Genomic DNA, 17,277 nt, shown 5'->3' with positions numbered 1-17,277 from the left:
TCCTGTATTTGAAGTCCATGTTATGTACTGTAAATGTCACATTTCCCTAGATCTCTATAGACAAGTAGGAAATAGAATGCATGAAAGAACGTAAGATTAGGAGACAGTTTTCTAGTGATTTATAGAAACAACCATCCCTATGCACATACCTTTTAGCCATGCTGATTCTAAAAAAGCAAGCTGGGAAGGACATTTGGATCACAGAGAACTGGCATGCAACTGTCCTGATATGCTTAGGACTGTCAGGCTACTCAGGACAGGATTTTGCCTGCCACATTGGACTCAGTCAGAAAAGACTCATGCTATGTGTTTGATTCCACTGGAGCTGAATGACACCTAAGAGCCCTTTGTTTTCAAAGGCTGGCTTTAGTTGCCATTCATTACTGCCATTCATAGATAACAGAATTGTCATTTCAAGGGGTTTTAGCTTTATTGCCTTATGTTCCAGAGTTCGAGGATTCCAGGTGAGAGAAAACGAGAGACAAATAGAGAACTTTCAGCTAGTTTATTAGTATAGGAAAACATAGAGAATCTAACAGATACAGTAAAGAATATTTCTAAAGAGTGTATATCTTACCAACCCCAAGGACCCTGTGAAGATGATCAGGAAACCAGCTCCGAGAATCATCACGGAGTGAGGTAGCAGGCTCAGCCTTAGCGGGTGTCCCCACGGAGGCAGCATTGACCTGGGTGGTATGAGGTTCTGCCTCCACCACATCGCATGAGGCTTGGGCTTTTATACTGACAAAAATGCACACTCATTCCCACGCAGGGGGCCAGCCTACATCAGAAGAAGTGGCCAGCAATATCTAGAAAGGTCTCCAAGAGTTGGAGACTTTTCTGGAGCATTTTAAAATGGAACTTTCTTGGCAGGAACCAAAGCTGGACTTTCCGGGGAGCAGTCAAAGCAGGACTTTCCAGAGAGGAGCCAAAGCGGACAAACAGTACTTTTCTATCTTTGTGTGTTTCACCATAGACCATTATCTATTGTTGCTAACACATGCCACCCCATGGTCCATGGTTGGAGACATTTCTAGGTATTGCTGGCCGCTTCTTCGGATGTAGGCTGGCCCCCTGCGTGGGAATGAGTGTGCATTTTTGTCAGTATAAAAGCCCAAGCCTCATGCAATGTGGTGGAGGCAGAATCTCATACCACCCAAGTCAGCAATGCCTCCACTGGGACGCCCACTAAGGTTGAGCCTGCCACCTCGCACTGTGATGACGATTCTTGGAGCTGGTTTTTTGATCATCATTACATGGTCCTTGGGGTTGGTAAGATAACCAAACATCAGAAGTATCCTTTACTGTATCCTTTACTATCTCTATATTTTCCTATTTTAATAAACTAGTTGTGAGTTCTCTCTCTGTCTCTCATTTTCTCTCACCTAGAATCCTCGATCTCTGGAACACCTTGGCTGAGCTAAGACCTTAGTAGGTCTTTTGGGAAAGAAAACCTGAATCCTGTTCACTAATCCATGCCAACAAAGCCAGCTTTTGGCCAACAGAACTGTAGAGCATGTCTGTCCAAATCTGACGTAACAGCTGTGCGGTCGGATTTGCCACCTAGAGCCAAAGTCATTGATGTTGTGGCCCATGGTTGGCCAAGTACCATGGACAGGGGCAGCTCTGTGACGACCTGTACAGGGCAGCATTGTTGAAGGTCTTGTAAGGCTGCCCAGTTAGTGCCAAATCAGTTATTATTAATAACATGTAAAATAGATAAACCCTCTTAAGCTTCTTCTCACAGGCATTCCATATTCAGTCATTGCATGCAATTGGTCCAGGGCTATTCAAGGCCCTTAAAATTCTGACGGATAAAGAAAACTACTCCAGCCCGAAACTTTGAGAAAGTGCTTCAGGTGTTCATGGAGTCTTCTCCAAGAATGTTTCCCACTTTGTGCTGAGAAAACCCATTTGAATACCTTTCTGTGTTGAATGAGTTTCAGGAAGTCATGGTCTGCACTTCATATGATACTTCATTTGACCAGAGTGATGCTGTGATCTTAAGCAGCCTTGTCCCCAAGTGGTAATAGAACTTCATGTGAGCTGACTTGTAGCTGAAACATTGGCATGCTTCTTCCAGATGTGTAACAGAATGTATTACTTAGTTATAGCCAGAGTATGCAGGTCGCTGTTTGGCTGAGGTTACCCATAGATAAGAAAGTTCTTAGAAGCATGCACTTGCAAAGGTTGTGATTAAAAAAAAAAAAAGATTGGGGGTTTGTGGGTTTGTTTTGCTGTTTTTTTTTTGGTTGGTTTGTTTATTTGCTTGGGGGGGGGGGCTATCCTAAAGTATTTCACTAACAGCAGTTGATATCATCTGCTTTCTTCAGACAAGACTAAGTACAAAAAAAAAAGAAAAATATGATGCATTTGGGTCAGGAAAATAGTATTAACTTGAGAGGCTGAAGCTTCTTATTCCTATTGCACTATAAGGATATGGAAGTGTACTGATACCAATGCTGAAGGTGCTTAAAGAACTTCAAGGTTACTCTCAAGGATATTTAATTTCTTGGTATGTGGACAGTGTGAATAAGGCAGCACATGTTCTGGCCTTGATTTATGTGTTCTTCCCCTATTCCCCACTTGTACTGTCAGGGGATAAAAGAAGTGTTATGGCTTCTCCGTTCTTTGTGCATGATGTAGTAAAGAGCCATGCACTAAGTCATGGTGGATCCAGGGGAAATGATCCATACTTGAGCACAGCTTCAGCACTGTAATCAGTGCACAGCTTCTGGTACACTGCCAGAAAAAGTTATTTCTCCCCAGGCTTATTGGATGGGCATGACAATTCTGATGTTGGCCTTTGAAATAAACATATGTATGAATTAGGGTGAAAGTAAGTTCCTGGGAAACTTATTCATAGCTAGGTTTTCCCTTTGCTCCTATGTCATGTAATTTTGCATTTACTGGAATCATTGAATTTACCATTTGAATTCTAGAAATAAAGTTATTTTTTGAACATTTTTGTCTATATATTGGTGCATTGCCCAGGTGTTCAGGAGTGCATTGATTCAGCATGTGTTCTCAGCAGCAGGTTTTCTACCTGCAAGACTGAGGGGGAGACCATGATGAACACTGATGCTCTGAAGTTGTAAAACAAGCTTGAATAACTTTGTGTTATTAGAAATAAAACATACTGCTTTATTTGCACTTGCAGACTCATTTCTGCACATCAGAGGTATAATAGTTTTCAGTTTTACTCGGCAGTCAAAAGACCAGGAAACTTGGAGAAGATTCTCAGCTAATGACATCACTCCAGACCTGAAGTTGTAGTTAAAACAGGAACAGATTTCTGTGGAGTACAGGAACTGCTTTTTAGCAGGGGATGGTGTGAGAAGGTTCTTTCTGAATGCGAATGTCCCTTGAAACAGCTGCTGCTGTTGCTGAATAGAGCCATGATGTGTGTGCATCATGACTGAACAGGCGCAGCTCTCTCTTTAAATGTTGTAAACCAGGATGGTTCTTACCAGCAGGAATTTGTGAAATTTTATTTCAAACTAAGTTAAGACCTGATGGGCTTGGCTGCACTTTTGTTTACTGTGCTGACACAAATAGGAGTTAACTCTTGACATAGGTGTGAAACAGACAAATTGGGTCCAGAGCTCTTAAATAATAAGAAATGGAAGTCTCTTTCATGGTTATTTGCTGTCACTTGTAATGTTCAAGCAAACAAAACCACAGTAATCATGAAAATTATGCTAATATTGAAAATGTAATCTTTATTTTTTTCCTGCATGCTTGTATGGACATTTACTGGCCTTTTTTAATTCCAATGCACTATTTTCATTCTCTTGAAACATGAGAGCTTTGGAAAAGTTCATTAAAAATATTCATGGTAATGCAGTGCTGCTTTAGTTGAAGAACTCATTTTTCAACAATGTTCTTTCACGTTTATTTATAAGTTTAAAAAGTCTTAAGATTAAAACAGCTGATTGCTGGATTATCCTGTGAGAATCACAAACACATTACTGTACATCATGAAATGCCAGTAGATGTCTTGCTATATGCTTCCTATAAGATACATGGACTATGATTTCTCTACATACAGTGATATGGGGGGACATTTCTACTTTTCCCCATATGGGTATGTTCCCAACAAAAAATACATTGTGTTTGAAGGCTTTTTTATATGCTCTAATAACTTAAAAGAATTTTAAATCTATGTTCTTGCTGCTAAAGAAGAAAATTGCATTTATTTTTGGAATTTTTTTTTCTTGTGTTCTTTTCCCAGTCGAATGAAATTCAAAATGCTCTCAGTTGGAGAAAATAAATTTTCAATTTTTAATTTCTTCTCCTTGATTCACATCATCTTTACGTCACCATTACTGCCAGCAGATAAGATCCAGCAAATCAGAATTCTAAGACAGCTTTGCTTTTACAGAGGAATATTCTGACCGTAACAGGTGTTAAGCATTCCTTTGGCATAACTTTGCCAAAGCTATTCTAAGCTATTATATATGTCTGTCAGTTAAAAGATGTTTCTGTTGCCTCTGCTCTAGCTAGAAGAAGTTAAGAAAAGCATTGCTTTCCTGTTCCAAAACAAACCCCAGAACAAAACGCCAGACCCTCCCTGCCCTTGTGCGCTATTGCTGTTTGTTCACATATCCCACAGCATTCACATCTTTGGTCTGGAACGTGGAGTTGGTCTGGGTTAAAATCTGACGGTTGCTTATTTTTGGTACGTCAGTTGGACTTTCAGTTCTTGATCCAGTTATTCATGGGCATGTATAAACAGCTGCAAGAGCACAAGGGTAAGCAGCTCACTTGAGCCAGGAGAGAGCCATTACCTTGCAGTGGTGGTGGTGTCTTTTTCAAAGTGTGAGTGAATTTTTTGCTCCAGTGACTGGACTGAAACAACTTTTGTTTTCTTCTCACTTTTACTGGCCTGTTAGTTGATCTTAACCAAGATGGTTTTGACTCCAGCTGTTTCAGTTTGACCACGGGTCAGATCTTGCATTATTATATTTAAATATGTTGGAGTCTAAGTTTGTGGTCAAAATTGTATCTTCACAATGTTTTCTCGAACATGCATGGAGAAGACTTCAGGGCTGAGTTGGAGAGAGCTGGGAAGTGACCTGGAGAGCCCTGTTTGCTGTTGCTCCAGAAGAGATGACGGAGAGCAGCCGATGGTTGCTACTGCTAATCACATCCGCCAGTAATAGCTACCACCCTTTCAGCCTTGCCTCTTCATTTTGTTGCAACAGTCCAAACCAATTGGGGTTGTTTTAGCACAGGGAAGCAACAAGCTATGGCTGTTTAACTCCTCTAAGTCAAACTCTATTGTTTTAGGAAAGTGCTTGTAGAATGGTTGTGTGCTTTCACTATGTTTCAGAAGATGCCACTGGTTTTATTAGACACTGGGTAGAAAAAGGGAAGATAGGAGAATGTCTAAGTTAATGTGTTTTTTTTTTTCCTTTTATTTGGAGAAAAAGGTAGAGATGAAATATTCATGCTATTCAACATTGCACACCTAGTTTAGCTAAATGAAGAAGCTAACTTCCCTAGGGGCATTGCATGACTGATAGACCGAGACTTCTCAAGAGAGCCCTGCAAAGTCCAGGTTTATATTCATCTACTTTAGGAGACTAGGTACTGTTGTGCCTAAAGCCAGCTGATACTTAAAGAGACAAGTGCTGGAAACAAAGCGTGGAATTCCTCTAGAGCATGCCAGAAAACCTGTAAATGCTTTCAAAATTATGGCACAATGCAAAATAGGCATAGTATTTGTATTAGAGTGTGTCAGAGAGAGAGGAAGAGGTGGATACCCACAGGAATTCATTTACCTTTTCTTAAGAACTCATCTATGAAGCAGGATTAAAATTTTTACGGGAATGCTTTTCTGCATCAGACTAAACTGGAATAGTTCAAAACTTATTAACGTGTGTTATGAGACACAGATTACAATGTCTCAGTCATTTGCCATTTAATTCTTCTGTGTAATTTATTCAGAATCAGTGGTATTTGAATGGAGTTTTATTGGTGAAGATAAAGGAAAGTTGACACCCTTTCTTTGAATCCAGTTTTACTCAGGTGGTTGAGATTTAAAATATAGAGAGAAGCTCTCTAATGCATTACAGATGTTGGCTGGGAAAAAAGGCAAAATTCCCTTCCCACCATCCTGATTGCCATGCTTAACCAATCCTGTCCCTTCAGAGAGGTTCCACCTGTGCTCTCTTTGCCTCCTAAGAAACAGAGGTTTTGTTATCTCCTGGGAATTCCTAATTCAGTGGAGGGTCCATTGGTTCCTGCCTTTTATTTGAAACAAAATCCTGTGGTTTTGTTTTGGAGCTTAGTGCAACTAGCCCTGTACTGTACTGGCGCAGAGTTGTGCAATATTTCTCCAAGGTTATGTGTATGACTGGTGTTCTTTGAGTTACAGTTCCTGGTTTTTAGGTCTCAAAATAAGGCTCTTACTTTAATAATCCTTTTTACCCCTTAAACAGAAAGTGAATTATAAAAATGGCAGCTGAAAAACTTCAGACTTTTCTTTCGTATTGCCCTTCAAATAAAAGAACCAGACTGAATTACCCTGAAATTAAAATTGTGTTTATTAGTGCTCTATTCTTGTTACCCTCTATCCTGCCAGGCTGCCTACTTCCAATGAGACAGGACTCCAGCTTTCCAGCACTGAGTGCTAATAAGTCACGTAGACTGCAGTGAGCAACCGTCACTTGATATCTCATGTTGCGAGATTAACAGCAGATTCATGTGGCATCTGGAGTACTTAAGTGAAAGTTGGCCTTAATTAACTGGATTGTCCCTTTCATTAGTAAAAACAACAAGTAGAAGAGGGCTGGTCTTTGCAAATTAATGTAGATTGAGATTTTTCATCATGGGCTTGGCCTCAAAACACTGGGGCACCCTTACCAGGCCTGTGAAGGTGTGACAGTGCCTCTCTTTTGTCAGCGCTGTCAGTGAGATTTATTTGCATGTACTTTGATGTGGTTTCTTATAATGTCAGCCTCTTCTGGTGTTCTAGTTGATTTGTGTCCTTAATCAATGAAGCTTCTGTCTCATGGATGGGAAGAGGTAATTTAGGACCATGGCTGTGACCTCCAATGGAAGAACCTGCTTCCTTGATATGTGCAAGGGATGGGGGGGGGGGGGGGGGGGGTGTGTGTGAAGTGGCCATAAGCTAATGACTGCTGGAAATTGTCCAAAGGAAAGGCCTGTCCTTCTTCAGCAGGAAATCTGTTTTCTGCTGTAGTAACAGACTGCCATAATTTAGGTAAATTGGGTTGTCTCTATAGCTCTGCTACTATAATTCTCTCTCCTGAAAACAAAACTTAATGAAAAGATACTTCAATTTATTAGGAAGCAGTAGGCTCATGCTGTTTACACTTTTGACATTGCCTTTATGTTTTTTTTATAGCTATTGTGTAAGTCATTCAGAAAAAGTCAGGAACAGAGAGATGATCTGCATTACTTCAGTTTTCTGCTCACCTTTATTTCTCTAATGATTAATCCATTAATCAGATGCTTGCTTTAGCCAGTAGAAGCAAACATGGTCCTAAATTGATATAATCCTCTATAAAGTCTCTCTGTGCCTATTACTAGCAGCAGTACTAAGATTTCCAGTATCTTTATTGTTCTTTCCTGCTCTTCAGTTATGCATAACATACCTTCTGCTTTTTAGGAGATCATTGCAAACTGTGTTCTTCCTGCTTACAGAAGACAGTTGTGTGGTAAAATTCATTATTTAGGCCTCTTTAAAGTAGGAAGCCACAGGTGTTGCTCACATGTTTTTATATTCTTTTGTTTGGCTTCAGACACTTCTTGTGGCAGTTCCTCTTATGTTTACTTTTTTAACAGTGAAACATTTGTTGTGACTTTGATTTGGTTGACTTTTTGCTCTTCAAAATTCAGGCTATAAAGATGCCTTGTACTGAATTGCTGAAAATGAAAGCATCAGAACAATTGTGCCTTCACTAAGTATTATTAGGTTGCCATAAACAGTGATATAAAATTTAACTTTGAACTTCATTGAAGTGGGAATTAAAAAAGAGGAAAATACTTCTAGATTGCTGGGGAAAGGCTAGGTTTTGAAATCAAGTTTTCTGGAGCTTTCTGGGATCTCCCTCTTTATTAGCTATTTAACTCTTCTGTGTAATTTATGAAGCCCTATTACTGAAATAATATTCTAGTAGACGTCAGTGATGGAAGTGGTATGAAACATAAACTTTTCTCTCAACACACATTGTTATCTTGGACCCTAAACAATGCAATATCATCAGTTGTTTGTAGCATGCATTTTGTCATATAGAATCCTGAAACCACTGTGAAGGTCTGGACTTTGAAAACATGATTTGAAAGGTCTTGTACAAATAAACAGGAATCCTTTATTGAGCTTATGCAAACATGAAAGCATTTATCATGAAATGGCCTTGAGTTTTTATGATACTGTGGGACTTGAATTTTGAGAGAGGACTGTGTAAATGTAGATACATATAGTTAAATATCCTTATCTGCAGATACACATCTTATACATAATGTATATTTATAATCAAAAAAATGTCCACAAACATACCAAACCCAAATACGTGTTACTGCAAGATACACATAGGAAAAAAAAACAAACCAAAACATTGCTGGACTGTAGAAAAGACATGGAAGGAGTAATTTATACTGCAATAGTGCATCTAATCTGCAATTAGTAATTTCCTAATCTTCTAGCTCTCTGAAATTTATTTGCTTAATTATAATTGTAAGTGCTAATGTAGGTGGGTTTGGAAAATTAAGAGGAAAGTATCCTATTTAGAAAGCACAATTCTTTGCATAGGCCTCGACTGACCTTGCTAGAGTGTTTCTGACTGGTTATGAAAGGAAACACGCAATAGAAAAGTTGCAAGAGGAAAGCACCATGACAGCCTATCAAACAGAAAATAAAGTGTAGCTGGCTTTTGAGTTCTTCATTCTGTAAACTCTATATTCTTCAAGTAAATTAGATGAGGAATGTGTAAGGTGTATGCTTTATACAGAGGCTTGTTAAAGTTGGCAGTTTAGATTAAGAAAAAAAGAATGAAAGAAGATGGAGGTAAATGCAGCAATATCTGATTTCAGCGTTATAGTTGCTGAGCCCTCTGAGGGCAGACAAGCTCAGTGTGACCTTGGAAATCCACCTGGGACTCTGGTACCTCACTATGTCTGTTTTACATATTACTCTCCAGCTTTATGAATTGTATAATTAAACACTCAAAGAAGTGAAAGGTGATTTTCTAAGCAAATGAGTTTAAACATATCTTTTTTTTCTCATTTCCTTGAATTTAATTTTTTAGCAGTCAGAAGATAGAAAGGCATGGAGGATGTGCATTTATGAAGAAGGATTTTTAAGGAGATTGTTGAACAGGTTTAACCGTTAGCTCTACAGGTGTTGTTTTCATGAAGCAGGCACTTTTCATGGAACATGTGAAGTGCATGGAGAGGTTTTGCTTGTTTTGTTAGTTGGATCATTTCCTTCAAACATGTTTCTAAAGCCCTTTCACTAATGAGAAAACTATAAAGTGTTTCCTTTGGCAACAGATTAATACAGTATCACGCTGGAAATCATCCCAAAAAACGAAGACATACTCAGTGTTCATGAAAATCCCATCTCCCAGCTCGTGAAACTTCCTGTTCAAAGAACGATTGAAAACTCTTCCTTGTGTTTCCTTCTACAAGGTGACCGAAGGAAAGGAAGAAAGTAAAGTGAAAAGGCAGAATGCATGTGATCAACCTCAAATTAATTGCTTTGCTAATGCTACCATTCCTCTGAGTGACCTTCCTAAGGTGTTACCATGTTTACATTATAAACTGGACCAGCTGCCTGAAATAGGTTGCATGGTGGTAAATGGTGTTCCCTTCCTCTGACCCTGCTCAGGAATTCAGGAAGGGAATAAGGGAATTAATTGGGTCAGTTGTCTTTCTCACAGTCGGCTGCATCAGCGGTGTGGGGCACATTGTTCCTGTAGGGTTCATTGTGGGTTTAGGGGCTGGTTTCCATTCCTGTTTCATTTAATAAACACACTGGAAGGAAGGAGATTCTATCTGCTAAGGGAAGATGTGCTCCCTACTAACCTGTCCTGCTGAAAAGCAGCAATAAGAAGAATCAGAAGGTTTTATGGGGACAGGGCTGTATAGTCTCTAGAGATTGTCTAGAGATTTATGTAGTTTGGATAAGTCTTTTGGCTCTGAGCCTTTCTACATGTTACAATTGAAATGAGACTAAGGAAGGTGGGAAAGAATAGACTATTTTTTTAATGCTTGTATGAGCAATGTTGATTCTTTCGCCACTTCATATTTTATTTTATTTTGTAAGGTCCCTTGAATTGAGATGTATTATAGGCAACGGATTTAACCAAGTTAGAAGGTCTCTTACAAAAAAAGACCTCTTGGAGGTTCACACAGAGCAGTATTTTGGAATCTGAATAATTTCTTGGGAAAATGTAAGACAGATTAACATTTAGTATGCAATGGTTGTGAAATAATTTTTTACAGGTTTAAATCAGCTATGGTGCTGCAGTGTTGATTTTGTAAAGCTCGTAGAGATTATTTTACACAGTAGCAAGCAGCTGTCCTTATTTAACTGATAACTACTGTTTATATTTTTTGTTTATATATGACCACAAAATATGAATTACTGACTTTCAAGCTATTCTGTTGCTTTCAAGCTATTCTGTTGCTTTTGCACTTTCTGCTAACAAATTTCTTTGGTTCGAGCAGTGAATCAAAATGAGTATATTTTAGTTCCACTTTATTTTCTTCATCAGTAAAGGAACTCGGGTATTTAATTTTTAACTTGTCATTATTTCTACTGCACAAAAAATGAAAAACTACCCTTCTGCCTTGAGCAATTAGAAGGGATGAGATTAGTGAAAACTAATTCGCAATTACAACTATGAAACAAAATTAACAGCCTTATATAACAGCCCACATAGTTGTGATCATTTTGGGAAGAGCAAGAACACTTTCAGCTGAAGACAGCATATAACCTTTTCACAGTTTACTTTAATGTGAACACAAATAAATAATGCCCTTTCATTTTGCAAGCAGAAGTTGTTCTAGGTGGCAGTGTTATCAATTCTGCTGCCTGCAGAGGAGGCTTTTGAAATAGTAGCCTGGAGGAACCATGGCTCGGAGCAGATCAGAGGTCTGTTGTCTCTCTGCATCTCATAATCCTCACTTGCCAAAGTTTGGTGTGAAAAGCAGCAGAGTGCTCATCATTCTCTAAGAGTTCAGTGGGGTGATGCAAAAGTTCTGGAGTTCAGTGATGTTTTATCAGTGCTGCTATTCAGGAAACAGGGATAAAGAGAGGAGTTGTCCCAATGCCAGAATAGATTGGAGGATGACCAAGCTGTGCATGATGGATGGTGGCTGTTGTTTTGTAGGAAGTAGGAAGTAGCTCAGGGATATCAAAACTCTTTGATCTGCAAAGTACCTCTAGATGTATCAACCTGAATTATTGTCCATCTAAAATACCTCTTGCTTTTTCACACTCCACCTGTTGTTTCAATGATGGCTTAAACTTTCATGTCTGGTGAGCCAGTTTCTGACAATGTGGTTTTTATTATAAACCAGAGGTGGTTTGTAGGTTTGCTTGTTTTTTTGCTTTAGGGTGTGTAAATCGTTAATAGAAGTATGTATTGAGTTAAGTTAAATGGCAAAAAAAAAAAAGAAGTGATGAATTAGTAACTTCATGCCACTTGAGAAAACCTGTTTTTACAGATACTGGAAATAAGTCTGCCAGTCCTCAAAATTAAGGGAGAGAAAAGGATGCTTGTGTTATTAAGTTTCCTGACATGGGGGAAACCCGTACTAGTATGCAAATCTACCTTCTAGGCAACTAATTTCAACTTGACTTATAAGAAAGCACCATGTTCCCCATTCACATGTGTTCATTGTTTTCTGGGGGGCTAGTTTGAGACCACACTGCACAGAGCTGAACCTTAATTTGGTTGCCAGTCTTGTGCGGACATTTGAATTACTACTATATCAAAAGGTATTCTGAAAAATCAGGTTATCGCATCTCAGGTGTAACATCCAGAGCTGATGGAAGCTCTGACTTCTGTACAAAACAGAGTCATTTCTTTACCTCATCAGTGTGCTATGCAAAAAATGTATTCAGATCTGTGAAGCGTTCACTATATTGATGAACATCATAGAAAACCCTGCAGGAAATGAAGTATTCCGTCTTCACAGGAGGTTTGCACTAAAAACTTCCTAGTACCACACACTGAGAAAGTGCTTTTTAGGCAACATTTCTTTGAATGAGGTAGTACTCCAAAGCTCAGGAATAATGTTTCTTGAAATTAATATTCATATAGTTAAGCTTTTGCGCAAAGTAGGCTGAATGAAGTTTTCTACAGGAATCTTAATTATGTCATTTCTTAAATTTCAAGAGCTTGAATTTTGTATGCTTAATGTTCTTTTAATTCTAAGTACCCAGAAACTGTTAATTACCCATGGTGGATTTGTCTTCATCATGGACTAACTATGCCATAGATGCGTAGTCTTCTACACCAGTTATGCACAGATGGTTTGGGTTCAGTCCACATCACACACCAACAGAGAGTTGCGCAGAAGTGTCTGTGATACTTACAGGACTGGTTTGGGTCTGGAAATAATTTAGCTGCTTCCATGCAGAGCCCAAGGTTACTGCTCAGAGAGCAAACCTCAGCAACCTTACTCTGAACTGCCTAACATGAGGAGCTCTTAAACTTCCCTGTCTCCAGTTTGCCTCTGCACCATCTTCTTCAATGTTAGTGTTATCCCAAGATCCCACTCCTATGTAACAGACCAATAACACAGTCAGAGAAACATGTTTGCATTCATACTGAGGATTATAAATAATTGTGTGGTCACTGAATTGTATAAATACAAAAAAAATAGAACAAAATCACCCCCAGATGCTTTTGGAAATATAATATGATTGCTCAGCTGTGCTTTTCACTTACATAGTTACTGGAAAATAAGTAACGTAGACCATCAAACTAGAATAAGTCTACCACCTTCACTTTCATGTTCAGAGAATACATGATTGCCTTTCCCTGCTACCGCACAGGTGACAGCTACTCACCAGTGACAGATCTTACATTTTTAGGTCAAATGAAGGTTATGCCCTCAAATGTTTTTCTTCTGAAAAAAATTTGTCACTATTTCGCTGATAAGGAAATAAAGTGAAAAGCAGTGATTCTGGAAAGTGTCTTTCTGTCAATCAGAAATTAGGTTTTAATACATTTTTGTATCTTTGCCTGAGAATTTTGAGAAGGGGGGAAATAGGATTGGTATGCATTCTGCTTAGCTATTCACCTATATAAATTCAGTCAGAGGAGAAAAGTTTGAGCATGACACTGATGAAGATGATTTTGCAGTTTCTCTGTCAGTATTGCTATAAGGTGGGATTCGGTATTTAAAGGAGTTCTTGCTGTCACCGTGCTAAAGGAACAAAAAAAAAAAAAAGAATAAAGGGATTAGGAGAGAATTACAGTTAGTTTGGTAGGAATCTTTGCTTATTATCTGAGATGAATGAACAGAGACACACAACAGCATTTTCAATCAATATTTTGGAAGAGTGAGCTCTGTACTTCTAGGGATTTGTAATTATTTATCTTCCCTGCACCTTTTTCTCACAGAAAGTCCACTTCAAATGGGAGATATGAACTTGTGATTTGAGCACGTTCTTTACTGTGAGATTTGAAAGCAGACTATATAACCCTAAATTTCACATAGCAGCAGACATACTTGAAACAAAAAGAATAAAAAGCACATTTAGTGAAGTGTTGTATCGGTTTGCTTTCTAGTGCTGACTTTGGCTTTGTTTAGCCAGTACTTAAAGAATGGAGTCTTTCATTAATTTGCCCTAACAAGCATAAATTCAGGAGATGAAAGTGAATTCTTTAATGGCATGCACATTACTGCAGGGTGGAGTCTATATGAAACGTTCGAGACAAGCTAGGCATGCTGAAGAGCAATAAATATCTGAAAAGTCTATCAGGAATTCAGGTTCAGCATCCATCACTGTGTAATCATGGTGAAGAAAATTAGGAGTATATACTTGCTGTTGTTTTTTAAGGTGGCTCAGTGAATAAACGTGGTAGATGCTTTTTTTTTTTAATAAAATCATTTGATGTTGGGATTCAGCTCTCAATGCACAAAGACACAAAGATCTTGCTTCAGTCAACCAGCTTTTATTTTCAGGATGTGTAGTTCGAGTCTTTTGTAGCCAGCAGTCTATGGTAAGGAGGAAGGACTGGAAGCCTTACTTCCACTCTTGTCTTTGCTTTAAACAGACACACTTCCTTCTCCCTCTTCACTTACCCATTTTAATTTAGTTGCTGAACTTAAACCATAGTGAATTCTTAGTTATCCTGCTGATTTCTGCTCTTGGGTCAGTCATTCCTGAGCAGTGGTGGAAGCTTTTATTGTGCTATTCATCCACAATTTTAGATGGTTTAGAATATAGTTAGGAAAAATTTACTTTCTGTGCTCCTCTACAAAGCTCCTTAAATCGTTTGGTTTCAAGGTGACAAAAGCATTGAATAGATACTGTTTATATTGAAAAGCATAATTTTAAAAAGCCACTAACATTGCAAATACTACTAAACTGTCCCACAATTACCTTAATACTTAATAAGCACCTTAATGTGCTGTCTGTTCACTTGTTGCATTCCTGTTGAGGTGAAGAAAGTCAGTGCATCTCTTCATAGGAACTTTCAGACTTCTCTGAAATCTTGTAGCATCGTCACTTTAGCAGCAAGTATTGAGAAATATTTGAAGTGATACCTACTTGAAGTGTTTTGTACTGCTTCTTAAAGTAATCCAAGAGTAGTTAGGGTTGGAAAAGACCTTAAGATTATCAAGTTCCAACCCCCCTGCCATGAGCAGGGACACTTCACACTAAACCATCTCACCCAAGGCTCTGTCCAGTCTGGCCTTAAACACTGCCACAGATGGAGCGCTCACAACTTCCCTGGGCAACCCATTCCAGTGCCTCACCACCCTAACGGTAAAGACCTTATATCCAATCTAAACTTCCCCTGTTTAAGTTTTAACCCATTACCCCTTGTCCTATCACTACAGTCCCTAATGAAGAGTCCCCCCCCAGCATCCTCATAAGCCCCCTTCAGATACTGGAAGACTGCTATAAGGTCTCCACGCAGCCTTCTCTTCTCCAGGCTGAACAGCCCCAGCTTTCTCAGCCTGTCTTCATACAGGAGGTGCTCCAGCCCCCTGATCATCCTTGTGGCATGTTTCTTCTATTGTGAAACTTCTTCACGCTTGTCCCCTTATTTTGAGAGAAGGGGGAACAGCATTTGGAATACATAGCCAGGTGAAGAAAGTATGTGAGGATTAAAGACCAGCTTAATATAAAAATGATATAGCTGGAGACATTTACTTGTATTTTTTGCTCTCGGTGTAGCTCTTCCATGCTATTCCCTAAGCTCACGTTATGCTAGTAGCTAGAATAAACAGCGTTTGAACTTTACTAAAAATTGGATGGCTACTTAAGTGTCACTTCTGGCAGCATACTTTGTTTCCTGAAAAAACTACCAGGGGAAGTGAACTGAAAGACTGGTTTTAGTGACTGTCATTCATCTTGTTTTGCTTTCTTTTTTTGTTCTTCAGGAATATAGTGTGTATCATTTTTAGAAGTGATGCTTATTGTGCATAACACGACTTTTGGAGATTGGCATTTGGCTTTTGAGTAACAGAATTAACTTTACATGCCTACAGAAATTGTTTTGACTCTCCCTGCCAAAGTCAAGTTTGTGTTGCTACCTTACCAATTGCAATGCTGTTATTTCAGAATGGGAAACTGGACCCACGTTTACCTGCCCAGTGTAGCACCTTGGAGAATGAAGTTGAGCTTAAAAACGAGGAACTGCAATCTTGGGAAATATTTGTACTTTATGACAGCAGTAACACATTACTACATGAAAACAGAAGATCATTGATCAACGTTTATGCTTTACAAAGTGCTGTATTCTGTGGGGTAGACTAATGTTTGAGGTTTCAACTTGCACAATAATTCCCCCCCCCCCCTTCCTCCTATTATACAATAATGCTGGGAATTCCTATGTTTCTTTTTTTTTTTTTTTGCTTCCCAAGAATCTTCCTTTTTGTTTAGGAAAAATGTAAATATTAGGAAGTGTGGTGCTTTTTTCAAGAAAAACAGAAAAGAAAAAAAAACAGTCATTGAGAACCTGTCATTTGTTCATTTCAAAACTGACAGTTTCATCCCAAAAGATTTACTGTTGCACTAACAAGAAATACTGTTGATGACTAAAAATGCTCAGTATGTGAACATTTTTATCCTATTGTACGTTCTTTTTCTGTTCTAGTGTTAGTTCATTTGTTAAACAGCCCAAGCTGTGTTGCCCCTTGATTCTTTTCAATTTCCACATAGGGCAGGGACCCAAGACAGTGTGCTTTTATTCATAATCACCAAAAAAGGTCCTGACTGCAGTCGGTGAAGATCCTATTGGCATGTAATAGAAAAAAAAAAGTTTGTTTCATGTATTCCACCGGTTTTCTCTGCTACAGGTGCAAAGGCTTCTTGAGAAATGTGGACGTTCTTAAGAAATTCAGAAGTTCTTAAGAAAATTACATAACTTCATACACATGCTGGAATAACATTATTCAGTGTTACAGCCTGCATTGATTCTGTTAAGAACCAGCTGCCTTAATTCAGCTCTACCTGCGCACGTTATAGTATATCATCTTAATTCGGGGCTACCACATTTTCTTTTTCCACAGGAATTTTTCTTCATGAAGCACCAAGGGTGAATGGTGATTTTTTTTAAATCGTTTAGTTTACCTTTTATTTTCTTTTTTTTCTTTTGGCTTTTTCCCTTCTCCTGTCTTGCTTTCTTCCTTAAACTTTCATTTCTTATTTTTTGTTCTTTAATGCTTCTAGTCAGCTTGCAATATAGTGGTCTAAAACTGGAGTAGACTTGCTCATTTATTAATAAGGCATTTTAATTATCTGTTTGTTTTCAATGAGGAAATGTTTTTACCTTTTCCTATATAAGCTTTTCCCAGCTTATTGTACATTGGTAAGTGTTATTAATCTTGTAAAAAGTATGCTGTAATATAGTGCATTTAAAATTTGAGGACTAAAACATAAAATAATGATTGAAACGATTATGAGTTATTGTGCAAAGCTCTTATAATGCATCTATGTAAGCCAGATTTCAGTTCATATGAAAAGGCAGTCAGCAGGTTAACTGCTGACAGAGTCAAGTGTAAGTCTATTCTTCCTTTACACGCAAGTAAATTGTAAGAAATATCACAAAAGAA

At 38.4% G+C, this 17,277-nt stretch overlaps 1 protein-coding gene across 13 annotated transcripts in view; it reads left to right on the top strand.

The window, feature by feature from the left end:
• FHOD3 (formin homology 2 domain containing 3) overlaps positions 1–17,277 on the top strand; it is a 373,977-nt gene that overhangs the window by 197,270 nt on the left and 159,430 nt on the right. The gene's annotated exons all lie outside the window — the stretch shown is intronic.

The sequence above is a fragment of the Pezoporus flaviventris genome, unplaced genomic scaffold (assembly GCF_033815535.1).
Source record: "Pezoporus flaviventris isolate CSIRO_AGI_PZ_B2104156 unplaced genomic scaffold, CSIRO_AGI_Pfla_v1 ptg000007l, whole genome shotgun sequence".
NCBI classification, from domain to species: Eukaryota; Metazoa; Chordata; class Aves; order Psittaciformes; family Psittacidae; genus Pezoporus; species Pezoporus flaviventris.
This window is presented reverse-complemented; position numbering and strand designations above follow the sequence as displayed.